The sequence below is a fragment of the Eutrema salsugineum genome, unplaced genomic scaffold (assembly GCF_000478725.1).
Source record: "Eutrema salsugineum unplaced genomic scaffold, Eutsalg1_0 scaffold_6, whole genome shotgun sequence".
NCBI lineage: Eukaryota > Viridiplantae > Streptophyta > Magnoliopsida > Brassicales > Brassicaceae > Eutrema > Eutrema salsugineum.
The window spans coordinates 13,949,295-13,971,672 of record NW_006256547.1 but is presented as its reverse complement, the minus strand read 5'-3'; the positions used below and the strand labels follow the sequence as shown (position 1 = coordinate 13,971,672).

At 44.4% G+C, this 22,378-nt stretch overlaps 3 non-coding genes across 3 annotated transcripts; 1 reads left to right on the top strand and 2 right to left on the bottom strand.

The window, feature by feature from the left end:
• Positions 1-6,129: 6,129 nt before the first annotated feature.
• LOC112083801 lies at positions 6,130-6,236 on the top strand. The gene has a single exon (XR_002897929.1). It is a non-coding gene; the product is annotated as a small nucleolar RNA R71 (small nucleolar RNA).
• A 5,043-nt stretch (positions 6,237-11,279) lies between these two features.
• On the bottom strand, positions 11,280-11,386 carry LOC112083672. Its single transcript, XR_002897808.1, has one exon. It is a non-coding gene; the product is annotated as a small nucleolar RNA R71 (small nucleolar RNA).
• Positions 11,387-20,481: 9,095 nt separating this feature from the next.
• LOC112083622 lies at positions 20,482-20,588 on the bottom strand. Its single transcript, XR_002897758.1, has one exon. It is a non-coding gene; the product is annotated as a small nucleolar RNA R71 (small nucleolar RNA).
• Between the last annotated feature and the right edge of the window lie 1,790 nt (positions 20,589-22,378).

Genomic DNA, 22,378 nt, shown 5'->3' with positions numbered 1-22,378 from the left:
ATACAACACCCTAACGAGTCTAGAACGCTTGGAATCACAAGAAATGGATGAGAAATGAGAGAGATGTGCTCGTGAAATCCAGAGAAAAGAGAGAAGAAGGCGAACTCTCGGTTTTGGCTCGGGATGGAGGCTGGTATGGGCGGTGTCGCTCTTTCCAGCTGGCGTTTGGACTGTAGTGGGACTGGTCCCCCCTTCTCCTCCAGCTGCGACCGTTGACCCGCGCCAAAACAGCTTTGACCGGTCGTTTAAATTCAAATTACCGCGCAAAGCTTCCAAATGGCGCGACTTGGGAATGACGTGGGCCGTACGGACTAGAGTGGTTTTTCTCGTGTTCTCTTGAGCGGCCTCGACTTGTTCTACCCCGAGGGCACCAAGCCGAGTGGGCTAAGCTCAAGTTAACAAGAATTTCCCCGCGGCCTTCAAATCTTTTCCTTAGTCCGCGCAAACCTTCTTCTTTGACTCAAGTGTCCCAAGTGTTTATGTTTTTGATCATTCTTGAAACTGGGCACCTCGGTATGCTCCACCACGAGGGTATCATGCCGAGGTCACTTGTTTTAACAAAGAATCACTTGGTGCAGGGGGTTTAAACGGTCCGGCCCTGGTGTAAACTGGTCGCGGTCTCGGATTGAGGTTTTAGACCGTTTTAAGTGAACTTTGCCCCTCGGTATAGTTATACCGAGGTGTTTACACCGTGGCTCTCCCCCACACTTAGTCATTTCACTATGACACTTCTCGGACACGGCTATGATGAAATCGAGTCGAGGAGTCTAGCCGAGGTTCTTCAGGCTTTACTCGGTAAAAGGTGACCGCGGTATGTATATACCAAGGGTCGATACCGAGGCTACGTACACTCTAGGACTTAATTCATCAGGCCGTGTCATTTTCAAGCTTTTTCTTACTCTCATCATCAAGATTCACCATCTAACTCCTGAAACACTTAACAAACCCTTCAAAAAGCTTCAAGTAAAAAGAAAAAGAAGATGAAAAGCGAAATATGTACAAGGATAAGCTTGGGGTGTCTCCCAAGAGCACTTTGTTTAACGTCACTAAGTTTGACTTTTCATACCTTTTCAGGCTGATTCTGGTTCAAGAAGAGGAACTGAGGTAGCTCCCTCTCTTGTTTCTGATGCCAGGTAGTGCTTTACCCTCTGACCGTTTACCACAAAGCCTTGTCCATCTTTTCCTTTTAGAACAACCGCTCCATAAGGCCTTACTTCAAGAATTTTGAATGGACCGGACCATCTGGATCTCAACTTCCCAGGGAATAGCTTGAGTTTCGAGTTAAACAGCAGAACTTGTTCTCCTTCTTTGAACTCTCTCTTGTGTATCTTCTTGTCATGAAGCGCCTTGGTCCTTTCCTTGTAGATCTTAGAGCTCTCAAAAGCATCTAACCTGATTTCCTCAAGCTCATGAAGCTGTAAAACCCTCTTCTCTTGTGCAGTCTTGATGTCAAAGTTCAGAAGTTTCACTGCCCACAATGCTTTGTATTCCAACTCAACCGGTAGATGACAGCTTTTCCCATAGAGCAAGTTAAACGGTGAGGTTCCAATGGGGGTCTTGTACGCGGTTCTATAAGCCCACAAAGCATCATCAAGTTTCTTGCTCCAATCCTTCCTAGATGAGCTCACAGTTCTTTCTAAAATAGCCTTTATCTGTCGGTTAGAGACCTCCACTTGACCACTAGTCTGCGGATGATAAGGTGTGGCCACCTTGTGCTTTACCCCATGCTTCCTTAAAAGACTCTCAAGAGTCTTATTGATAAAGTGGCTTCCCCCATCACTGATTACTACTCTTGGAACTCCAAACCGTGGGAAAATGATACTTTTGAAAAGCTTTACCACCACGTTTGAATCGTTGGTTGGGGATGCAACAGCCTCGACCCACTTACTCACATAATCCACCGCGACAAGGATGTACTGATTTCCGCATGAACTCACAAAGGGGCCCATGAAGTCAATGCCCCAACAGTCGAAGACCTCGACCTCAAAGATTGGGTTTTGGGGCATCTCATTCCTCTTGGATATGTTACCGTGCCTTTGACAAGCCTCGCATCTCGATACCACATCTTGAGCGTCCTTGAACATAGTCGGCCACCAGAAGCCGCTTTGCAAAACCTTGGCAACCGTCTTGAATGCACCTAAGTGACCACCGTACGCTGAGCCGTGGCATTCTTGTAGCACCGGATGGATCTCTTCTTCGGCCAAGCATCGCCTATAGAGATGGTCCTTGTTAAGCACGTAAAGATACGGCTCATCCCAATGATATCTCATCACATCTCTAAAGAACTTTTTCCTCTGATAGGCATCAAGATCCGGTGGCTCTAAACCGCAAGACAGGTAGTTCACAAGATCCGCGAACCATGGGAGGCTTCTTTCCTTGATCGTGTTGGCCTCTTCCACCTCTAAGTAAGACCGTACCAGCATGAGATGTTCCTCAGGTAAAGCATCGTCTATGGGGACCTTTTCTTCAATCCTCAGCCTTGAGAGATGATCTGCGGCCCCGTTTTCAATGCCCTTCTTGTCAAGTATTTCCATGTCGAATTCTTGGAGCAATAGGACCCATCTCAAAAGCCTCGGCTTAGCGTCCTTCTTAGACATCAAGTACCTCAAGGGCGCGTGATCTGTGTAAACCGTGACCTTTGATCCCACTAGATAACTCCTGAATTTGTCAAATGCAAACACAATGGCAAGCATTTCCTTCTCGGTGGTTGCATACTTTTCTTGAGCTGAGTCCAAGGTGCGGCTGGCATAGTAAATCACATGGAGTTTCTTATCTTTCTTCTGCCCCAAGACAGCTCCTACGGCATAGTCAGATGCATCAGTCATCACTTCGAATGGTAAAGACCAATCGGGAGCTTGTACAATTGGTGCACTGATCAAAGCCTCCTTGATCCTCTTAAACGCTTCCTCACACTCTTCATCAAAGATGAACTCCACCTCTTTGCACAATAGCCTAGTTAAAGGCCTAGCTATCTTGGAGAAATCCTTAATGAACCGCCTATAGAACCCAGCGTGCCCAAGAAAGCTTCTTATCCCTTTTAGAGAATTCGGAGCTTGTAGGTTCACCATCACCTCGATTTTGGCCTTGTCCACCTCAATTCCCTTCTCTGATACCTTGTGCCCCAAGACAATGCCTTCTTGTACCATGAAATGACACTTCTCCCAGTTCAATACAAGTCTATGCTCCTCACATCTCTTTAGAACCTGAGAAATATTAGCAAGACATTCGGAGAAAGAGGAGCCGTATACGGAGAAATCATCCATAAACACCTCGACTTTCTCTTCAATTAGATCAGAGAAAATGTGCATCATACATCTTTGAAAAGTGGCCGGTGCATTACACAAACCGAAAGGCATTCTCCTATAAGCATAAGTGCCATAAGGGGAAGTGAATGTCGTTTTCTCTTGATCTCTTGGATCTATTGGTATTTGGAAGAATCCAGAGTATCCATCGAGAAAACAGAAATAAGGATGATTGGCTAACCGTTCAAGCATTTGATCAATGAATGGTAAAGGGAAATGATCTTTTCTTGATGCAGAATTCAATTTCCTATAGTCAATGCACATGCGATGGCCGGTTATAGTTCTTTGGGCTATGGGTTCATCCTTATCATTTTTTACCACCGTGTTACCACCTTTCTTGGGCACAACGTGCACAGGAGATACCCACCGAGAGTCAGAGATTGGATATATGATCCCTGCCTCAAGGAGCTTTAGTATCTCCTTCTTAACCACCTCTTTGAGGTTCGGGTTAAGGCGACGTTGATGCTCAATAGAGGACATGGCTTGGTCCTCCAGGTGGATCCGATGAGTGCATATATCAGGAGAGATTCCTCTTATGTCGGCCAAGGAATACCCTATTGCTCTCCTGAATTTCTTGATTTCATTAAGCAATGCACGTTCTTCATGTTCAAGCAAACTATCGTTTATGATCACAGGGAAAGTGGAGTTCAAGCCTAAGAACGCATACCTGAGCCCTGTTGGTAGAGGCTTGAGCTCAACAGGGGGAGCGTCTGCCTCATTCCAATCGGTATCAAAGCTACATTGGCCCGGAACAGCTTCCTCGGCCTTTTCCTTGTTCTCGCGCGGATTACCATCGGCCTCGAAATGAGTTGCCACGGCCATGATATCCCGAGGTGTCTCCTCTGTTCCCATGGACTCCCCGCTGTCTAAGATGTCGAGGCCACTCTTCCTGAGCTCCAAAAACCTAGCCTCAGCTCCAAGTTCCTTCGGTTGGTCCAAAAGTTGCTTGTACACCTCGCTTTCCTCGTTCAAGTACCCGTGCTCGCTTTGTTCACGTGTAAGGACCACTTGTAACGGATCCTCTGCGTTCAAATCTTCCAGGAGCTCATCAGCTAGCTCCTCCATCACTTCCACATAGAAAACCTGACCTCCAATGGTCGGTTTCTTCATCATCTCTTTCACATTGAACTTCATATTCTCGGAACCGATGTGTAGTTCAATCATTCCTCCTCTCACATCTATAATGGCTCCTGCGGTCGCTAGGAACGGTCGGCCCAAGATGATAGGGTCCAATGGTTCCTCGTCCATCTCAAGAACTATGAAGTCCGTGGGGATTTCTATCTCACCGATCCTTAAAGGCAAATCCTCAAGCAAACCCACCGGTAAGCGAACCGATCTATCAGCTAATATAAGAGAGATCTTGGCCGGCTTGTAACTCTTGTATCCCAATCTCTTCGCCACCGTGTATGGCATTAGGCTCACAGAAGCTCCTAGATCACACAAGCAGTTTGAGAACTTCAAGTGACCTAAAGCACACGGTAAGGTAAAGCTGCCCGGATCGGATAGCTTCCTTGGTATAGACCTCCTTTGTATTATGGCGCTGCATTCATGGCTCAGTATTACCATACCCTGGAGCTCCTTTGTCTTGTTGAGGATTGCATCCTTTAGAAACTTCCCAAGCTGTGGTATAGCTAAGAAAGCATCTATAATGGGTAAGGTGAGTTGTGTGTTCTCCAAGTGTTTCTCAAAGACCGCTTTGGCTTTGTCTAAGATTTTCTTTTTGAAACGCCCTGGGAACGGTATCTTGGGTTGGTAAGGTGGTGGTGGAACGTATGGCTTTTCAAGCTCAGTTGTCTTTTCCACCTCTTTTCCTTTGTCCTTGATCGGTTCTTTCTCAAAATCTGCTTCTTTACACGCATCACCTGAGGCTGCCTCCCCCTCTAATTTCTCATTGGCCTCAATGAGCTTAGTCTTAGGCTTCGGAGCTTGTAGTTCCTTGCCACTCCTCAATGTAATGGCGTTCACGTACTCCTTGGGATTGGGCTCCGGTTTACCTGGTAAAGCCGGGCCTCGGGATGATGTAGAGGCTTGATTCTGCTTAAGCTCTCTGATATCTTGCTGCATTGTCGCGTGCTGGCTCTCAACTCTCTGCTGACCCTGTAACAGTTGCTGTAAGATCCCACAGACATCGTTTCCCATCTGATTCTGACCCGTTCCCTGATTCTGTTGCTGATTACCCATCGGCTGCGGATTGAACCCTGGTGGAAACTTGTGATGTTGCGGTTGGCTGGTGAAGTTGTTACCCTGAGCCGCTTGATTCTGATGAGTGTAGCCGTGCTGTTGCCCACTGAACTGTTGTTTGGGCTGGAAGGTATTCTGAAAAGGAGCTTTTGGAGCATAGCTTTGTTGTTGTTGCTGAGCAGGGTACACTTGGTCTTGAGGGTTAGCTACATTCGGGTTTCTGTATGAGAGGTTTGGGTTACTGTTGTAGTTGTTAAACCGCTGATACCTCTGCTGATTCCCTATGTAGTTCAGCTCCTCTTGAGTTAGACCATCTTCATTAACATTGTCAAAACTTGGCCCTTGCTCATCAAACTCGCCTACAAAGTGTATTGGCTTTTGAGTTGCCATCAGAACCTTGTCAAGCTTGCTCTGAAGCTCTCTTATATCCTTTTTCATACGCTGTTCTTCATTGGAGCCCTCTGTACGGTTTACTCTATCAAAGTCTTCGCCATAAGTATCATTAGACATGGCTAGGTTCTCGACTAGTTCCATTGCCGCATTGATTTCTTTCCCAAGAAAATTTCCATTTGAAGCTGTATCGAGTTGGTTTCTGATCTTGGGGAGTGCACCTCGGTATAAAGTACTCAAGAGGGATGCCTCTGAGAAGCCGTGGTGGGGGCATTGGTTAGTGTAGCTTCTAAACCGTTCCCAAGCTTCGCTAAAGCTCTCGTTGTTGTGCTGCGTGAAGCTTGAGATCTGGTTTCTGAGCTTAGCCGTGCGTGATGTGGAAAAGAACTTTGATAAGAACGCCAGTTTACACTGCTCCCAGGTTTGTATAGAACCCCTCGGGAGGTTCTTTTCCCACTGGTGAGCTTTATCACCGAGGCTGAATGGGAACAAGCGTAGCTTGAAGCTATCTTCCGAGACACCATTGATCTTAGTTAGGTCGCAAACCCGATCAAACTGATCTAGATGCTCAAGGGGGTCTTCTCCGGCTAGACCGTGGAACTTTGAGTTCTGCACCATATTGAGCAGGGAAGCTTTAACCTAAAAGTTGTTGTTTTGAACCGGTGGAGCTTGAATCCCAGCTCGGTATTGGTGCGCATTAGCTCGGTCGTTCTCTCCAACAAAGACCGGAGGAGGTTGTCTCTGAGCTTGTGGCGGTGGCGGATGAACATGGTGGGCTTGTTGCTCGTTCCTATTAGCTTGTTGTTGGTTTTGCTGAGCAAGCCTCTCGTTCCTTTGAGCCTGTTGTTGGTTAACATAGGCTTGTTGTTCATTCCTGCCTGCCTGCGCCTGATTAGCATGAGCCTGGTGTTCGGCTTCTTGAGCCTGGTGTTCGGCTTCTTGAGCCTGTTGCTCGATCCTTTGCTGTTCTGCCATTCCAAGTCGTTCAAAATGCCGTTCCCTCTCGCGAGCTCGCCTCTCAATCCGGTTGATGTTGTCGTTGTACGGTAAAGGCGGTTCTGTGCTCCGAGACCTGGTTTTCATGCACCTGAAAGCAACACAAGAACTTGCAAAGAAGTTAGTAAAACAAAGAAAGTTAAAATCTTGAGCTCAAGAACAAACAAAAGACTAATGCTCCGACAAGTTGGCAACGGCGCCAATTGATAGATAAGACTTTTTAGATCTCAGGGCTATCAATCCCCTTGTCAAAGTAGTACTAAGAGGTGTCAATCCAGACTTGTCAACGAGACACTAGTCTATGTTGTTTGTTTATTTAAGTCAAGATAAAAAGGTGAAGGTTTTACTAAGCTAAATAACAACGATTAAGCATGTAAGTAAAGTAAATGATGAGAATCAAACAAAACAAAGATGCAAATGATAACTAAGCGATTCAGATGATGATAATATGTAATAAAGCAAGAGACTTTAGACGAGATACTTGACTCGGGTGCTCCCAATGTTCAACTAGTGGGTTAATGAATCAAAACATCAAGCGGTTTCATTTAACTTTGAACTCAAGGCATGTTAATCTTCTCATGAAAGTATTAAGCATCTAAATTGATCCTCCTTCATACCAAAAATGTCTTTTGAGAAGCATCGAATCAATCAGCAATAAGAATCAGTTCAAAAATGTCATTTAAGAGAACAAACTATCACTCTCGCGATGAAAGACTCTTAAACCCTTAACCGAGTGGTTCAGACATTTCTACAAACACTTTTGATGCGAGATATGTCTCAGATCTGAACCTCAAGTGATGTGCTTAGATCCAGCCTAGAGATCTCGTCGGTTAAGGAATGAAACATGCAAGACTAGACACCTAAACCCACTAATCTACCTTGAAAGCACCCTAATCTACTCATCTAAAGCCGCTTAAACGACTACTCACTAATCATAACGAGCTCACTGAGTCCTTTGCAAGACGTGTAGCTGGTCATGATGAGGAGTTTAATGTTAGATGATAAAAGAAATAAAGAAAGAACAAGATTTCTCATGCAAAAACGAGATATCAGATTAGAATCATCAAGTTTCACCAAAGAGGCAAGTTCTTAAAGCTAAAAACAGATAAGAGATCAGATCCTTAGGTTTTTAGTCTCAAAATGTATATATAGCAAAGGTAAAGTGTCGCGGGTCAGCCCGGAACAAACCAGGTACTGAACCGCGTTCTTGGGTTGATGGGTGAGTGCCACGGTGTGTCGGAGAGTGAAGCCGAGGTCTTCATGTCGAGGAGTGCACGTGAGTCCAGATCCAAACGAAGATCTCGTGAAGAACTCATCAAGAACATGCATGAACCCTAGTCTTTGATCCATCTTCACGTGTGTGTTCTTAGGCAGCTTTGTTCTTGATTCTGTCTTCGTGACAATGGACCTCGGCATGAAATGCCGAGGCGCTTGGTAGTCGAGGGGTTTGGGCGAACAGGGTCCGGCATGCACGCCGAGGTCGCTACACCGAGGTGCACGTTCAACACTTAGTTGTTTCCAGCTTCATTTCTTACGTGTGCATGCCTTGATTCCAACGTGCCGACGTGTCAGCACGAGGCCTAGTTCAGAATACTCCCAAAATATGAGCCTTGACTTGGCCGATGTCGAGGTAATGATGCCGAGCCCTGAGAAAACACTTAGCGCGTATTGCAACATATTTGGGCTCGTATTGACCATGTCGCCTTCCGGAAGCAGTAACTTTCAACCCACGACTCCAAATGTACTGAGACCAGTCCCATAGTCAAGATGACTCAATAAGCTCGAACTTTGATGAAGAAAGCGTCGGAGCTTGGGAAGTAGAAGGCTTCCTGGATTTCACATCTTTGAACCGCATTGGAATCACCGGAAAATAAGCTGTTTGGACCGATGTGAACTCTGGAGACTTTATCTTTCAAACCACTCGTCCGAATTGAGCGACCCCAACTGTTCTGAAAAGGTCTTTCACAGATCTCAAACTTTGATGAAGACCGGGCAAGCTGGTTCGGTCCGGAAAGGTTCCGTCCGCCGTGATCTTTGTGCTCCGCCGTTCGGTTCTCGGATGCGCGTAATGTTGGTGCACCTTCCGGAAGCTGTATCTTTCTCCCCACGGGTCCGAATTGGATGATTCCAACTGTTCTGGGATCTTTGTTTGATTATCTCCAACTTTGCTGAAGACCCCGCCAACTGGTTCGGACCGGAAGGTTCCCCGGATTGCAGATCTTTGAGACGCGTGGACAAGGACAGATTTTGGTCGAGAAAAGCTTCCCGCGGTAAGGAAAATGACCGAGGGCTGTGTACCGCGGTAAGCTTTTTGGTCGTAAAAATTCCTTCGCCTCGGACAAAACTCATCCCGCGGTATTTACGCCTGATCTTCGACCCAGGCTGACTTTGGTCGATCGGTACGGATTTTGGTCGGTGCTGAGCGATCGGTAAGCTTTTTGGTCGAGGTTGAACGATCGGTAAGGATTTTGGCCGGTAATGAGCGATCGGTAAGGATTTTGACCAAGGTTTCTGTCCGTCCGGTACGCGATTTGGCCGAGAAATTCCTCCAAGCGGTTTTCACCATTTTTGACCCTTTTCTTCACCGTCTTCTTCTCTGCTCCTCTTCTCAAGCTCCAAATGACTCCCAAAGCACCTGATAAAGACTTCAAAACATGCAAAACTCTTTGGGACCTAATGCAAGCCCTAAATCCTATTTTCATGCCTAGAGACTCAATTTACATGGGAAAACACAAGATGAGGACTCTAAAATGCACTCTAAATGATGTAAAATATAGACATATCAGCGGTTCAGTTCGCTGCTCGGCCAACTCGCATGCCTAAGTCGCATGCCACTTCGCATTCGGGGCAGCGTAACTTCCAGGATAAGAATCCAAATGGCATGATTCCAACTTCAGTGGAAATAGTAGTCTAATACCTCAAACTTTGGTGAAGAAACCTTCAGAGCTTGGGAAGTGGAAGGTTCCCTGGACGGCTCATCTCTGCAGCACAATGAAACAATCGAAAAGAAGCTCTTGGAGTAGTGTTCACTCCGGAGATGGTATCTTTCAGCACACAGCTCCAAACTGGATGATCTCAGAAGTTCTGGAAATAGGACTCAAAGAACTTGAATCGTAATGAAGGCTCCGGCAACTGAATCAGACTGGAAAGCCATCGTCCCACGCAATCTTTGTGACTCATCGTCTCGGTCTTGAAACTGTCGCGAGACAGGTGTGTCTTCCGGTGACCTTAACTTTCAGGTCACAAGTCCAAATCCAATGACTCGACCTGTTATGGATCCGTAACCTTCTTATCTCCAATGTTGATGAGGACCCTATAATCTAAATCGGACGTTAAAACTCCCCGTACAGGTGATCTTCCCAGACGTATCGGATTGATCCGGAATTGACTCGAGAGAGGTCTGTCTTCCGGTGGCCGTATCTTTAAGCTCGCTTCTCCAAATTCATCGAGTACAACTTTTCTTAGATCTAGACTCAATTATCTTGATCTTTGATGAAGACCCCAAAGACTGAATCGGACGGAAAGACCTTTCGGTGATGCCATTTTAGAAATGTATTTGCACCCGGGAATTTTGGCCGAGAAACTTGAACAGCCGGTACGTGTTTTGGCCAAGAAATCCACCGGTGGTACATGAAAATCGCCGAGAAAAAGCTTCCTGCGGTACAGGCCAGCGCCGAGAACCTCCAAAAGGCTGTTTTAACCATTTTTAAAGCTCTGATCACCATTTCTTTTCCTGGTTTCACATTTTCAGCTCCAAATAGCTCCAAATACACCTGATAAACACTCCAAACCATGCAAAGACTCATTGGGACCTAATGCAATCCCCAAGCCCTAAAACAACACCTAAAGCCCTAAAATGCATGAAATAAAACATGATTTGGAATGAATTATACAACCTAAATGCTCCAAATTATAAACATATCACTATGTCCACAAGAGACAAGCTCCAGCTCATCAGCAAAGGAACCAAGCAATGTGCAGCAAAGACAACAGGTTCACCACCAACAGCCCTTCCAAAATCAACCAAGGAGATATGAGCAGTCACAGGTCTATGTTGGAGATAATTACAGGGCCAATGCTCATCAGTATGGAGCAGGGATTCAATCACCACCGGTGCAGAACAACAATTTTGAAGTCAAGGCATCTTTGCTGAATATGGTCCAAAACTCCAAGTTCCATGGAATGCCAATGGAAGATCCTTTGGAACACTTGGACCAGTTTGATAAAGTTTGGGACTTGACAAAGATAAATCGAGTATCTGAGGACAGCTTCAAACTCAGATTATTCCCCTTCAATCTTGGTGACAAAGCACACCAATGGGAGAAGAATCTTCCAACATGCTCCATTCAAACTTTGGAGCAATGCAAGCAGGCATTTCTGTCTAAGTTTTTCTCAAATTCCAGAAGAGAAAAGCTGAGAAACCAAATCTCCAGCTTCACTCAACATAGCAATGAGAAATTTGGCGAAGCATGGGAGAGGTTTGGGAGCTACACAAACCAGTGCCCACACCATGGGTTTAGTGAAGCTTCTCTTCTCAGCACACTTTATAGAGGGGTTCTTCCAAAGATCAGGAATCAACTAGATACTGCATCAAATGGAAACTTTCTGGGGAAGGAGATTCATGCTGCTTTAGAGTTGGTAAATAACCTAGCAATAAGCAATGACACTTATAGAGAAGACTTTGATAGAGCCAATAGGAGTAAGAGTTCAAGCAGGGATCAAAGGTATCAGAAAGATTTTAAAAAACTTGAAAGCATGCTGGACAAGGTGTTATTGGCCACTCAAATGCCAATGCACTTTGTAGGAGAGTTTGAGAAACCTTCTCAATGCTTTGAGAACTTTAGTGAAGTGGGTCTTACTCAGGAAGATCTAAACTATATTGGGAATCAGAGGTTCCAAAGATATCAATATGCCAATGCCAATCAAAACCTCTCTTACAGGAATCCCAATGTAGCCAACCCACAAGACCAAGTCTACCCTACCTCTCAAGCTCCACAGAATTTTGTTCCCAAGAACAACTTTCAAGGGTCTTTTGAACCTAAGAATCAGTTTGTTCAGAATCAGGGTTACAGTCAGCATCAGCAGCAACCACTTCAGGGTTCTAGTTTCAGTTCACAGCAGCAGCCAAAAGAACCACCAGGGTTCAGTCCACCACACTTTCAGCAGCAGGCGCCGGTTCAGCATCAGTTTCAGTCAGCACCGGTTCACCAGCAGCAGCAGATGGGGCCAGATATGGTTGTGATTCTACAACAGCTGCTTCAGGGTCAACAAATGTTTGCAAGTCAGTATGCATCTATGCAGCAAGACATCAAGGAGCTGAAACAGAATCAGGCTTCCACTTCAAGAAGTCAAGGTGGCTTACCAGGTAAGCCTGAACCAAACCCAAAGGAGTATGCTAAAGCCATTACATTGAGAAGTGGCAAAGAGCTACCAGGTATAGAGCACAACAATGTGATCATTGACGACAATGATCAAATTGGTGGGGAGGCAGCCCCAAGGGATGATCAAGAAGCTGAAAGATCAAAGAAAGGGAAGGACAAAAAGGTGGAAAAGCCATCAGAACCAGAAAAGCCTTATGTTCCACCACCTCCCTATCAACCTAAGCTCCCATATCCAGGAATATTAAAGAAGCAGATTGTAGATAAAGCCAGGGCACTCTTTGAGAAGACTCTTAATGAGACACCACTTACAATGCCTCTTATTGAAGCATTTCTGATGATGCCTAAGCTTGGAAAGTTTCTAAAAGATGCTATCTTGAACACAGCAAGAGCAATTATTGATGTAAGAAGTGGCATCATTGAGCTACAACTTGGTAAAGAAAAGCTGAATTTTGATATCAAGGACATGATGAAAAAACCCACCATAGAAGGACAATGCTTCTACATAGAGACCATGGATGAGCTAGCTGATGAGCTCTTGGAGGAGTTAAATCTTAAGGACCCTCTCCAAATAACTCTAACAAAGGAACATGGTGAGTATGGCTATCTAGAAGATGAGACTTTGGGTTTAGCACCGAGGTGCATCTTCCAGGTGCTGTAATCGGCTTAAAATGAGTCGAAAATGCACAGAGATTTGCACCGGGCAAGACACCGGCTATATCAGGCCCGGTGTTGAAAGTTTTTGACGAGACCATGGGAGCTAGAACCAACACCGGGGTGCATAATCTCGATGTGGTACCCGGTGTAGGTTCAAAAGACAAAGAGAAAGTGGGTTTGCAAGGAGAAATGGTGTCTGAACAGGGGCAGTTAAACAACAGCAATGGGTCAGGACCAGACCAAGCCAGCTGGGAAGAGGATTGGAATGAATCTAAAGCACCACAATTGGAACTCAAACCTCTTCCCAAGGGGCTCAGGTATGCTTTGTTAGGTCTCAATGAGTCTTATCATGTCATTATCAATGATAAGCTGTTAGAGGACCAAGAGCATAACTTGTTAGAAGAGTTGAGGAAACATAGGAGAGCCATTGGCTATTCTTTGGATGACATAAAGGGTATTTCACCCTCCCTATGCACTCATAGGATTCACCTAGAAGAGGAATCTATGTCATCCATTGGGCACCAAAGGCGTCTCAATCCCAACTTAAAAGAGCTAGTGAAGAAAGAGATTCTCAAACTCCTAGAGGCTGAGATAATTTATCCAATCTCAGACTCTAGATGGTTTCACCAGTACATGTGGTGCCCAAGAAGGGGGGAATGACAGTGATAAAAAAAGATAGGGATGAGCTAATTGCCACAAGGAATATAACTAGACACAGGATGTGTATAGATTATAAAAAGCTCAATGCAGCCTTTAGGAAAGACCATTTTCCTTTGCCTTTTATTGACCAAATGCTAGAGAGGCTTGCAAACCATCCCTTCTTTTGTTTTCTAGATGGTTACTCAGGATTCTTTCAAATCCTCATAGATCCAAGAGACCAAGAGAAGACCACATTCACCTGTCCCTATGGGACATTTGCTTATAGGCGCATGCCATTTGGGATGTGCAGTGCTCTAGCTACTTTCTAGCGTTATATGATGTCTATTTTTTCGGATCTGATTGAGAAGAAAGTGGAAGTATTCATGGATGACTTCTCAGTGTATGGACACTCTTTCTCCTCTTGTTTGTCTAACCTGTCTCAGGTCCTGGAGAGGTGTGAGGAGCACAGCTTGGTGTTAAATTGGGAAAAATGTCACTTCATGGTTCAGGAGGGGATAGTGTTGGGGCACAAGGTCTCAGAAGCTGGAATAGAAGTGGACAGAGCAAAGGTGGAATTGATGATGAATCCGCAAGCTCCAAATTCAGTCAAGGGGATAAGAAGCTTCTTTGGGCATGCAGGGTTTTACAGGAGGTTCATTAAAGACTTCTCAAGGATAGCTAGGCCTCTGACTAGGCTGTTGTGCAAAGAGGTTGAATTTTTCTTTGATGCTGAGTGTGAGGAAGCTTTCAAGAAGATCAAGGAGGAATCGATCAGTGCACCAATTGTCCAGGCTCCTGATTGGAAATTACCCTTTGAAGTGATGACAGATGCTTCAGACTATGCAGTTGCAGCTGTGGTTGGCCAGAGGAAGGACAGAAAACTTCATGTGATCTACTATGCCAGTAAGACCCTTGATTATGCTCAGGAAAAGTATGCAACGACAGAAAAGGAGATGCTGGCCATAGTTTTTGCATTTGATAAATTCAGAAGCTACCTTGTGGGTTCAAAACTCATTGTGTACACTGATCATGCAGCCCTCAGATATCTCATGACTAAGAAGGACGCCAAGCCTAGACTCTTGAGTTGGGTGCTACTCCTGCAAGATTTTGATATGTAAGTGCAGGACAAGAAGGGCATTGAAAATGGAGCTGCTGACCATCTTTCTAGGCTGAGAATGGAAGCAGATGTCCCTCTAGATGACTCACTTCCTGAAGAGCATCTAATGGTTGTGAAGTCTTACTTAGAGGTGGAACAGGCTGATGCTATAAGAGAGAGGAGTTTACCTTCGTTTGCAGACATTATTAACTATCTCTCTTGTGGTGTAGAGCCACCTGAACCAGATGCCTACAAGAGAAAGAGATTCTTCAAAGAAGTGCAAAGGTATCATTGGGATGAACCTTATTTATATGTGCTGAACAAGGACCTTATTTATATGTGCTGAACAAGGACCACCTGTATAAGAGATGCTTAGCTGAGGAAGAGATGCAACCAGTGCTACAGGAATGTCATGGCTCAGCTTATGGAGGTAACTTAGGAGCTTTCAAGACAGTGGCCAAGATGTTACAATCAGGGTTCTGGTGGCCTACAATGTTCAGAGATGCTCATGTGGTTGTGTCAAGCTATGATCAGTGCCAGAGACAAGGCAACATCTCTAAGAGAAGTGAATTGCCCCAAAATCCCATCTTGGAATTGGAACTTTTTGACTGCTGGAGTATTGACTTCATGGGTCGTTTTGTGAGCTCATATGGGAATCAGTACATACTTGTTGCTGTGGATTATGTGTCCAAATTGGTTAAGGCTGTTGCTTCCCCAACCAATAACTCTAAAGTGGTGGTCAAGCTCTTTAAAATCACCATCTTCCCAAGATGTGGGTTCCTATAGTGGTGATAAGTGATGGAGGTTCTCATTTTGTGAACAAGACTCTAGAGGGGCTGTTAAGGAAGCATGGTGTCAAGCACAAGATAGCTAGTCCATACCACCCTCAGACCAGTGGCCAAGTAGAGGTTTCAAACAGACAGATCAAGGCCATTTTGGAAAGGACAGTGAACTATTCAAGGAAGGACTGGAGCAAGAAGTTAGATGATGCTCTTTGGGCCTATAGGACTGCTTTTCAAGACACATATTGGCACATCTCCCTTCACACTTCTTCTATGGAAAAAGCTGCCACTTACCAGTAGAGCTTGAGTACAAGGCTCTTTGGGCTGTCAAAATGTTGAATTTTGACATTAAGACAGCCCAAGAGAATAGGCTACTCCAGTTGCATGAACTTGAAGAGATCAGACTCAATGCCTTTGAGAGTGCAAAGATATACAAAGAGAAAACAAAGATCTTGCATGATCATAAAATTCTCAAGAGGGAGTTTAAGGTGGGAGACCTGGTTCTTTTGTTTAACTAAAGGCTCAAGCTCTTTCCTGGTAAATTAAGGTCAAGATGGTCAGGACCATTCAGGGTTTTAGAAGTTAGAAGCTATGGGGCATTGGTCTTGGAGGGAAAAGATGGAAAGGGTTTTGTTTTGAATGGACAAAGGGTCAAGCATTACCTTGTTTCTGAGAAGAGATAGGAGGCTTCCACAGTTCCTCTTGATGACCCACCAACCTGTTAAACAGGTTTTCAAAGTCAAACTTAGTGACTTTAAATAAAGTGCTCTTGGGAGACATCCCAAGTTTATCTTTTGTAAATGTCTTTTTAATCTTTTCTTTTCATGTTTTTAGGATGTTTTTGATGTCTTTGTTAAGTGTTCTCAGGTCTATTGAGTGTTAAGGAGTTGCATCCAAGTTTATCCAAAGAAAAGTGGTGCAAAAACAAGTGAACAAGTGAGGTTGTTAAGGGTTTGGATCCGATCAGGGTGACACCGAGGCCAGCACCAGCCAAAGACACCTTGGTGTGGACATTTTTCTCCAAGAAACGTCCAGCACCGAGGATAGCATGGAGATAAATTGGCCGGTGAAAATCCAGAAGTAAGCCGTGTTGGGCAACACCGAGGCCAGCACCAGCCAAAGACACCTCGGTGTGGACATTTTTCTCCAAGAAACGTCCAGCACCGAGGATAGCATGGAGATAAATTGGCCGGTGAAAATCCAGAAGTAAGCCGTGTTGGGCAACACTGAGGCCAGCATCGAGAAACCTCGGCCGGTGTAAAACAAAACGTTTGTCCGAGCCGTGCAACATCGAGATTAACATCGGCGATGCAGTGACCGTTGCTTAACCCAGATCGAGAAAAGTGTGCAGCACCGACCACATCACTGGGCAGAAGCAGGCAGGTGTTGAACCTCCCAAGACCACACAGGATAACACCGAGACGGGCACCTGAGGGACTTACCTCGGTGTAGAATCTCTCGAAAATGCGGTTGAGCGACACCGAGCATCGTACCGGGAAAAAGCCGTTCGGTGTAGCTTGATGCACTTCTTTACCCAGCGGTCCAAAGGATATACTTGGTTAAAGTCAACAAAGACACTCCATACCCAGCTGTCTCACACCGGGGAACAAGACCTAGATGTCTTCTCTTTCCCGACCAGGCTTGCCTCTTTGTCCCTTAACTTTTAAACACCATAACTCTCTCAATACAGCTCGGTTTCTCTTGATTCTTTTTGCATTGAGCTCGGTTTTCTTTCTACTTTCTGCTCCTGCAAACGTATTTAGCTGTATTTCACTTAATTCCAAGGTAATCATTCATAAACGAAACCCTCTTGCTCTTGAACCTGAACCGATTCTGTTGTGAGTTTTCTGAGTGGAATGTTTTTGAAATCGGTAACTGAACTGTTAGAGGAACTTATAACCTTGGGATTTAGATTGTAAATGAGCTAGAAAGAAACCCCTGTACTTAATTGCTGTTCTTGTGCTGATTCTCAAAATTTTTGGGAACTTAGTCCTCTTGAACATGATTTATGGTGCAAGAATTGTTCTGAGCTGGTTTGATCTCTGTTTTTGGTGTGGTAAAATGCTGTGGATTTCTGTGGATGTGTTCTTGATGCTAAAATTGTTTTCGAAAATTCACAGTAATCCTACCATTTTCGTCCTCCTCAATTCGCTTGTCCTGTACTTTCTCGAAACGTTTCCGTCATTAGAGCATGATTTATAGTGCAGAAATTGTTTTGAACTGGTCCAATATTTTTTTTGATGTATAAAATTGCTCTGAACTAATCTGGATGTGCTCTTCATTATAAAATTGTTGGCCAAATGATATGTTCATAATTTGCATCATTTAGGTTGCATAATTCATTCTAAATCATGTTTTATTCCATGCATTTTAGGTCTTTAGGGTTTGTTTTAGAACTTAGGAGATGCATTAGGTCCCAATGAGTCTTTGCATGTTTTGGGTGTTTATCAGGTGTATTTGGAGCTGCAAAGATGAATCCAGGAGGTGGAATGGTGATCAAGCTTGAAAAGTGGTAAAATTGGGTTTAAGGAGATTCTCGGCCATTCTCGCTGACCAGGAAGGTTTTTCTCGGCCATTTTCACGTACCGTGGGTAGACTTTATCGGCCAAAACGCGTACCGGAATGCGAGTTCGTCCAGACAGCCCAGAATGACTAAGTTAAACATGCCGCGATGGAATGCCACGGTCCACACTTGGCCGTGGCAAATTTTGCACACCCTCGGCGAATGACACGATCCTCATGCCACGGTCTACACTTGACCATGGCAAACGAACACTTGGCTGGGAGGAACTTTGCAAGCATTCGGCATTTGACACGGCCTGAATGCCACGGTCTGGGACTTGACCGTGGCAACTTCTGCAAACCTTCGGCGATTGGCACGAGCTTCATGACATGGTCTACATTTGACCGTGGCAAACAGAAGATGGGTGGGGGGCAACGTTTACATGCATTCGGGTTTTGACACGGTTTGAATGCCACGGTCTGGAGCTTGACCGTGGCAATCAAATACTTGGCTGGGAAGGATTTTACATGCATGCGGTTTTTGACACGGTCTGAATGCCACGGGATTCGGACGAGGTTTGATCAGACCGTGGCATCAAAAGGCGACCAAGAACACAAGAGAAAGCTTTGACACGGTTAGGTTGCCACGGTCACACCAAGAACACACCAGACCGTGGCAAACCCATCTTCACCCATCAAGGCCGGGTCAGTACCCGGTTTGTTCCGGGTTGATCCGGTTTGCCCAAGACTCCTATATATTGTTTTTAGACATAATTTGGAGAACACCTTTTATCTACTTTTAGTTTCTTTTCCTCTTTGGTGAAAAAACACTTGATACACTTTGTTTTTAGAGCTTAATATCGATTTGGAGTTTCTTTTCATCTGGTTCCATCATTTCTTATCATCAAATCACATTTTTAATCATGATTAACAACACATCTTGCAAAGGATTTAGTGTGTTGATCATGATTAGTGAGTAATCCCATATTAAGGTCTTAGATATGTAGATTAGGGTGCTTAAGTGGTAGATTAGTGAGCTTAGGGGTTAGATCATGCATATTCCATTCTCTACAACTTGTTCTCTATGCTAGATCCATACAAATCATATGTGGTCTAGATTCTGGGCATTTCATGCACCAAAAGTGTTTGATGAAATGCCTGAACCAAAGTTGTTAGAGATTTAAGTGTTATTCATCATGAGAATGATTGTTTATATGCTTAAATGACAGATTAAACTGATTCTTAATGCTTGTTAACTCATGTTTCACTGATGATGATTGGGTTAGAAACTGTTTTAGCATAGGAGTTAATACCTTCATGAGAGGATTAACTTAATTAAAGATGTTTATGTTGAGTGGTTTGCTTGATCATATGATTCATTAGCTTATTAGTTTATCACTAAAGGCACCCTAATCCACTATCATGTCTAAGACCTTTCTCATCATCATTCATACATTCTCATCACTTGTCATTGTTTATTTCTTGTTTAATCATTTCATTAGTCTTTAATTCTGTTTAAGTTTGTAGTTGTCTCTAGATAATCAAAACCCACTCTTGTTTGCTTGAATTAAGAACCTGATCACATAGCTTAGTGTCTAACTCCACATCTGTATTGATAAACCTCTTTGTGCTACTTTGACAAGGGGATTGATAGCCCTGAGACCTTAAAAAGTCTTGTCTCTCAATTGGCGCCGTTGCCAAATTGTGGTTTGTTTAGCATTAAGCTCTGATCTGTTCTTGAGATCAAGTGCTTACTTTCTTGTTTTTACTGATTCCCTTCAAGTTCTGTTTGTGATTTCAAGTGTATGAACACCAGGTCTAGATCAAGAAGCTGTGGTCCTCCTTTCCCTCTCAACGACAATATCAACCTTTTGGTACCAAGGAGGAGAAGGGACAGACGTGGTAGACAGATTGATCAGGCTGAGATGGAAGAACAAAGAGATCACGTGGTAGATATAGAACAACCAGTTCAGGAGCAACAGGCTCAGGGTAATGGAGCTGGTAATGGAGTTGGTCAAGGGCTTCATCAGAGTAATGTTCATCAGGAACAGGTGCACCATCAACAAGCTTATGTCCACCAGGGACAAGCTCAAGCTCATCAACAGAGGCATCAGGCCAATGTTCAGCAAAGACAACAAGTGCACCACCAACCCCACCCTTTCCAACAACAACAAATAAGATATGAGCAACCCCAAGTCTATGTTGGAGAGAATGACAGGGCCAATGCTCATCAGTATGGAGCTGGTATTCAGGCACCAACTGTGCAAAACAACAACTTTGAAGTGAAGGCATCATTGCTGAATATGGTCCAAAACTCAAAGTTCCATGGGTTAGCAATGGAAGATCCCTTGGAACACTTGGATCAATTTGATAAGGTGTGTGATCTGACAAAGATAAATGGAGTTTCAGAAGACAGCTTTAAGCTAAGACTATTCCCATTCAGTCTTGGAGACAAAGCTCATCAATGGGAGAAGAATCTTCCAAGAGGCTCCATTCAAACCTGGGAGCAATGCAAGCATGCTTTCTTATCTAAGTTCTTCTCCACCTCCAGAACTGCAAAACTGAGGAACCAAATCTCTAGCTTCACTCAGCACAGCAATGAGAGTTTTGGTGAAGCATATGAGAGATTCAGGAGCTACACAAACAAATGCCCACACCATGGGTTTAGTGAGGCTTCTCTTCTCAGCACACTTTATAGAGGAGCTCTTCCCAAGATTAGAAACCAGCTGGATACTGCTTCCAATGGGAACTTTCTGGGTAAAGAGATACATGCTGCTTTAGAGCTAGTGGAGAACTTAGCACTGAGCAATGATACTTATGGTGAAGACTATGACAGATCAAATAGGTCTGAAGGTTCAAGCTCAGAACAGAGACTCACCAGAGAAGTTAAGGAGTTGAGAAGTGAACTAGACAAGTTGAAGTTGGTAACTCACAAGCCAATGCATTTTGTTGGAGAGTATGAGGAACCATCTTAAATCTTTGAGAACATAAGTGAAGAGGGTCTCACCCAAGAGGAGCTTAACTACATTGGGAATCAGAGGTTCCAGAGATATCAGTATGGTAATGCCAATCCAAACCTTTCTTACAGGAACACCAATGTAGCTAACCCACAAGACAAGGTGTATCCCAATTCTCAAGCTCCACAGAACTTTGTTCCCAAGAACAACTTTCAAGGGTCATTCCAACTTTCCACAGCAAGCGCCTGTTCAACAACAGTTTCAGCCACCAACGGTTCAACAGCAGCCACAGATGGGTACATATATGGTTGGTATTCTGTAACAACTACTTCAGGGTCAACAGATCTTTGCAAGCCAGAATGCAGCCATGCAGCAGGAAATCAAGGAACTGAAGCAGAACCAGGCCTCAAGCTCAAGGAACCAAGGTCACCTACCTGGAAAACCAGAACCCAACCCCAAGGAATATGCCAAGGCCATTACACTGAGGAGTGGAAAAGAGTTACCTGGTATTGAGAACAACAAAATGATCATTGAGGACAATGATCAAACTGAGGGGGAGGCAGCCTTAAAAGATGATCAAGTTGCTGAGAAACCAAGGGCAGAAAAGGGTAAAGAGGTAGCAAAGGAACCAGAACCAGAGAAGAAATATGTGCCACCACCTCCATACCAACCCAAGCTCACATTTCCAGGGAGATTCAAGAAGCAACTAGTGGACAAGGCAAGAGCTGTATTTGAGAAGGCACTCAAAGAGACACCACTCACTATGCCTCTCATTGATGCATTCTTATTGATGCCAAAGATGGGGAAGTTCTTGAAGGATGCCATTCTGAACAAGACAAAAGAGTTTCAAGGCATGGTAGTACTAAGTCATGAATGTAGTGCTATCATTCAGAAGAAGTCCATTCCAAGGAAGTTAACTGATCCAGGGAGCTTCACACTCCCTTGTGCCATTAGACCTCTTCTATTCTTTGGATGTCTTTGTGATCTAGGAGCATCAGTCAGCTTGATGCCATTCTCCATAGCTAAGAAGCTGGGCTTTAGAGTTTTCAAGCCTGCAAGGATCTCTCTTATCCTTGCAGATAGATCAGTTAGATTGCCTGTTGGTATGTTGGAAGATCTACCTGTCAAGATAGGTGGTTTTGAGGTTCCAACAGATTTTGTTGTGCTGGAAATGGATGAGGAACCAGTAGATCCTTTAATCTTAGGCAGGCCATTCTTAGCAACTGCAGGAGCTATTATTGATGTAAGAGGTGGGATAATAGAGCTTCAACTTGGGTCTGAAAAGCTCAAGTTTGATGTGAATGAGATGATGAAGAAACCCACCATTGAGGGTCAATGTTTCTATGTTGAGACAATGGATCAGTTGGCTGATGAGTTGCTAGAGGAGCTGAACACTGAGGATCCTCTTCAAGCTGCTCTAACTCAAGAACAAGGAGACAATGGGCTCTTAGCTGAAGCAAGTGAAGGGTATAACCTGTATTTGGACAATGCAAGAGAG